This window comes from Cupressus sempervirens, chromosome 6 (genome assembly GCF_028749045.1).
Source record: "Cupressus sempervirens isolate cs-2001-9-10 chromosome 6, ASM2874904v1, whole genome shotgun sequence".
NCBI classification, from domain to species: domain Eukaryota; kingdom Viridiplantae; phylum Streptophyta; class Pinopsida; order Cupressales; family Cupressaceae; genus Cupressus; species Cupressus sempervirens.
In genome coordinates this window covers 56,641,865-56,647,995 of record NC_143123.1, presented here as the reverse complement: position 1 = coordinate 56,647,995, position 6,131 = coordinate 56,641,865, and positions in this window count along the sequence as shown.

Genomic DNA, 6,131 nt, shown 5'->3' with positions numbered 1-6,131 from the left:
ATAATTGTTAAGGCAATGATCTATATCTTTCCTTCAATTTAATTGTGTGATATCATATATTTTTCATTATATAAATATTTTATAATATATAGTTGACAAATATAACTAAGAGGGGAGGGAATCATTTATCCAACTATGATCACAATTATCAACCTTACTAAATATTAGTCATATGAACAATATAATGATAAACCAAAATAAGATACTCATGCACAATAACACCATATATGTTAACTAGGGAAATCGTTGATCAGAGGGAAAGCCCAACTGAGCATGGTACCCACAAGATGATGTACTAATATAAATATTCCTTATTAGAGAATAGAACCTATTAGGACTCTATGAAATAAATTCATTACATATCATTCCCTATTAGGATGCTTTGAATCCTTGTTAGGAGATTTGAACCTTAGGAGTTGTAGAAGGCAGATGGACCCACTATCCAAATGATCTTTGTATTATTTCTTGCAGAATAATAAAATTGAACTATATTACTCCTTCCTCTATCTCTATCCTATCAACCAAAATTCTACTTCTTCTTATCTCAATACTAGATCAAAAACTTCATATCCAATAATGCCTTGGATCACTTACTTACATTTCCAAAATACTCTACTCTTGTTAACACTTCCTTGATCACTTCTCATACTCCATACCACATTGAAAACAAGGAAAATAAATTCTTTTATACCAAGTCCTTCAAATAATTCCTTGTGGCAGCCTTGACACTTTTCCAATTAATTATAATAGGACCTCAATAAGACAACTAATTATTTCACAATTACAATAGCACTATCCACTCATAGTCTACAAAAATCTTCATATTTGTGACTTTAGTACTTGTGCACTTATGGATGTCATCATCAGAATGTCCTCTACCACTATGTATCTTCACATATCTAGATTATATATATACTAGAAGATATAACATGATCATCAAAATTTCTTTACAAGTGCTCTTATTTTCCACTACTCTCTATAAATCACATATAACTTCTACATCTCTTTGATTTAGGTTATGAGAACTTAACCTCATAATTAGAACACTATGAGGAACATGTCCAAGTAACTTTGCATCATTTGAATGTCAAACCTTTGTCCATATTATCACGATATATGTTTTCTATTTTGCCAATCTTCAAAAAATTAATGCTATGTTGACGTCAATGACATTTACAAACATCAATGCAACATGTTAATATTTCCACATCATATCAAATGCTAAAGATATTCCTTTAAATTAATACCATCAGTATTCATGGTAATAGTATATACCCATTCTAATAAATAAATTGATCATATTTCAAGACCTTGAATTGATGACCAACACTTTAAACAAACTATGCACCTATTTTATAGGAAAACATGAGCATTGAATGAGGAGTGATTTTAATTGTATTTCATTTCTATATGATATAATAAAGTGATATAATATTACAAGGAGTGAAAAGAACCTACTAACATTGAACCACTATAAAAAATGCTACATCCTACACAAAAAATGCAAAACATATATCTCTTTACTCTAAATTAATTATTCTAGAGTGGAACTCTAAGAGCTCTTGGAATCCTAGAATATTCTATCTAGGAAATGTGAACTATAGATCATTAATCAATAAGCTAGCCAACTGGTGCAGGAGCACCTAGGTAGGCTAGTTTGTACCTAGTGCTTCTTTCTTGTCATTTTGGCTTGTAGTGATGCTAGCCACATCACTAGTGGTTTAATAAGACCTAATAGTTCCTTATGGAAGGTTTCATTAGTTGCTAAGTGGGTTTTTGCTCCTAAGTTGTTGTTATGCCAAAAAGTTGCTCAACAGGGGTTAGATTGACCAAAGTGGTAGGAAAGTTGACCAAGGGTCAAAAACCATCTTTTAATGTATAAGTAAACCTAATATGAACCCTTAACAAGTTTGGTGAACTCATTTTATAAGAATTTTAAGTTATGGCAAAAATTGCTCAAAATTGCAAAAGTTGCAAAATTGCAATTTTGCAACTTTTTGCAACTTTTCTTGCAAAGTTGAAAATGACTGAAAAGAGTTAGTTAGGGGTTTGAGCATGACAAAAATAGGTTGGAAACACCTATATAAGTCCATTCTTGATCAGTTTCAGGGGTTGGCAAGTTTAGTGGCCATACATGTACGGATTTTTTGTGCATTTTTTCATGGCAGCCACTTGGTAAATGAGCATTTTGGTGTTGAATATGGTTGGAAGTCTGGTTTTAGTTGTTTGGAACAGTTATATGCATTAGTTTTAATCTTTTTCATGTGCTCAAGTTGATAGTACAAGCTTTGTTAATACTGTACATAAATTTTTTTGAAGTTTTTGTCAGTTTTCTAGTTTATAGCAGCAGTTTGAATTAAATGGACTCTTTCTCCATTTTCCACCATTGAAACCTCATGATGCTGTGGGATTTGGAATAAGATACAATTTACATTATGTTACAAAAAGAGGGGCTCTTAAATATGAAGGAAAATAATTGTGTGTTGATGCCCTAGGCAAGAAAAGTGTCTTGGCTAGTGGAAATATCACTGTAACCAGCAACATATCACGTGTTGAGTGATTGAAAATGTGAAACCAAGTATGGAAAGTGGTAGGGAATGTTCCTACAGTACTCTTGGTGCAATTGGAGGTGATGGTGTGCTCTAGAAAGAAATTTATGCAAGATTTTGCAAAACCGGGTTCAAAAACTACTTCTAGCTTTAGTTTTTAGCATTTTTGTGTTTTGGGTGTTTGGCATATGGTGGAGGCCTAAACATGGTGGAATATTCTCTTTTTTTGAAAAGGGTATTCATATCCCTAATTTTTTTAGGATTTTTATGTAGGTCTTGTGAGCAGCACACAATTTTAAGTGTTGAAACTCTCTTTTCTTGGTTGTATGACAACATCATTTGTAAAGGTCTTTGTGTGAACTTGTAAGATCTTCTAGTGAAAGTTGTTTCTTGGCTTGATAATGTCAATATGAACATGTTAAGGCAGTAGAAAGGTCTTCAAGGATGAAGGAATTTGGAAAAACACAAGGTCTATGTTCTAGCCTTGTTTTGGCAACATTATAGCAGCACTTTGCCAACTTGTTTGTAAAGTTGGAAAATCTTTCTAAAGTGTTTTATTTTGGTTTGAACATGATTAAAAAAATCTTGATGAAGCATGGGAAGACCACCAAGAACCTCAAGAAAGGCTGGAGAGCATATTGTGGCCAGTTACCTAGGAAGCACCTGGCAAGCCATGTGGTGAATGAAAATTTCAGCCACCTATGAAGTTGTACTTTGTTTCAATTGGTGTCACAAGGTGAATGGAGTGGATCTTGGATTGATACAAGATTGGTGAGTGGGTAATCACCATCAAGGTCAAAGGAATGACCTATAAGCCCTAGGAAAGGACTAGGTAGCAAGAGCAAACCTTGTGGTTACATCACCAACATTCATAGGTAAATGAGTGATAATAAAGGAAAGATCATTTATATAAGACTAGAATAAGTAATCTCATGTTTATTTAAAATAGATGAGGGTGAAGTAGAAATGGGTGATGAATGACAATAAAATGTTTCCTGAGTAATTATTTCAACTAATGAATTTCATTGTTCTAAAAGATTTTTCATTGCATCCATGCTTCATAAAAAACGTACATTTCAGTTTCCCCTTTTTATCAACCATTTAAGAGTGTTTGTGAAAGTATTGCTAGATTTTGATAGATAGTCCATTCCTTCGAAAGTCTTCACCTAATCTGCTAGAAGTATATCTATCAATGTTTGTTTATTTATTTAACTTTTTATTTTCCTTGAGGTAGATTATAAATTAATTGATGAGACTTAGTGCCTTTATCTTGATTAAGATTATAGTTAACATCTCACAAAAACTTGAAAGATGGAAATTAAAATTGTGTACCCAACACATCCATAATTAGCCTCCTTAGGAAGCTTTCGTTCCTTGATCATATGGAAATCCTATAGGGTGGGGGGTCCACACAACTTTTCCAAAGATGCCACCTCAAAATTTTCTCTCAACTTCTTAACAATAGAAGTAGTACCACTTTTCTTATTTAGATCAATTTCTCTAAAATTCCTATTGTTCCTTTCCTTCCAAATGCTCCAATACACATATGGGGGAATGAGTCTCTAGAAGAGGAGCATGGGGGAATACATCAAGGGGTGAGGGGGTCTAATCCGTAAAATGATGTATACCATTCCCATAGACCCATAATAGGTTAAAATTTTGCAAAATAGCATCCCATATCTAAGTTGTAAAGAGGAAAGAAACAATAAGGTGGTGATATATCTTTGTCCTACTTACAAAGGCACTATCTTTTACACAATTACAACACTCTTCTCTTGAGGTTATCAATAGTTAGGATACATTCTTGAAGCACTGTCCACCAAAACAAGTTTATCTTAGATTTTAAATATTGAAACAAAACCTTCTAACAGCAAAGTCTTGGGATCTCCGTGTCAATCATCTAAAGGAAGGCAGATTTTACAAAGAAATCACCCAAACATTTTTTATCCCATATGATTCTATCATTAGAGTGTGGTTTAGAGATCTTGAAGGTGTTGATACACTCTTGTAGTTCATCAATTAGTACTAAATTGTGAGGGTTACCTCTCCAATTAGTGCTGAGAGTTATCCATTTTTGGAAATGATTAACATAGTCTTTGACTTAATGTATATAGGCTTTTTTTTAAAAAATTATAGCATTGCAAAACTTGATGAAGATTAGAGGTTTACCCCCTAGCCAATTGTCCTTCCATAACCTAGTTTGGTTCCCTCACTTAATTAACCATCTATATGTCCCACATGTAAAGATGTGAAATTTTTTATTATGTTGTTCTATATCCTTGAACCTTAAGGGAGATCGATATTAAATAGTTGGGGGGTGAAGGGTGAATTATTAGGATATTTTTCCTTCATTATTTTTTGTCAGGCTCACTCCTCTCTAGTCAGCCACCATCTCGTAGTAGTTATGAGAGATTTGTTGAGGTCCTTAACATTTTTGACTCTCAAATCTCCCATTTCCTTGGTTCTACAAATAGTATCCTAGTTGACCAAGAAAATTCTATCTTTTTATTCCAAGCATGTCCAAAGGAAATTTCTCTAGAGTTTTTCCAATACAAGAGCCATAGAATTCAAAATTTTAAATATTGATAGAAAGTAAATTGGAATTAGGCGAGGGCCCTAGCTCGGTTGGCTAAATCTTCCCTATTGCAGGGGGTTGGTCATGGGTTATAGTCTCCCCTGTCCTTGTGGTACCGGTGGGCGTGTCATGCTAGCACTACTAGTCATGTTAAAAAGTTTACCTGGCACACTACAGTTTATAGGGGGGGCCATGTTGCACCCAATTCCTATAGTCTAATAATAAAAAAATAAAAAAGTAAATTGGAATCCATTAAAGGAAGGCAATAAGAAGTTGTATTTTTCCTGTACTACTAAATGCCTTTCCTTTTCATCCATTCGGCTTGCTTTGGATCCTTTAAAAAATCACTTTCTAGAATACATGGCTAACTTCATGCACCTTATGCAGGAGGCATAGATAAGTGTCTAAGAGGGAGGCTACCTAAGAACCCATAATAGAGGTGACATAGTTTTTGAAAATATCCCCAATATTGAGGAAGTAAACTTTTTTTTTTCTTCTAAAAAATGATATGTTTACTAGAGCCTTTGGTATACTGGTCAAGAATATTCTTCCATTGTTTTCCCTCAATGATAGAAGAGATACCATACAAGAAGGTGTCATACAAAAACTATTTGATCACCTTTGGGGTGAGGAGGTGGTCATTTTGATTTGAACATTTGTCCCTTTATATGTGAAATTTCTAGCAAGCACCTCCATAACCATGATGAAAAGGTCAAGTGATAAGAGATCACCCTACCTTAGACCCCTCCACAAGGGGAAGGAACCCTAGGGAGTACAATTAAAAATCATAGAAATCTTATTTGTGTTGATGATAATTTTAACAAGAACAATTACCTTCTTGTTAAACCCAATCTTTTCCACCACTCTTAGGAGGAAGTCGCTATCGACTTGATCATACAATTTTAATATAACCCACTTAAGAACCATTCTAGGTCTCCTAGTCTTCTCCAAACAATGAATTATCTCATGAGAGGAGATAGCTACACCAAAAAAAATCATCTAGGGAC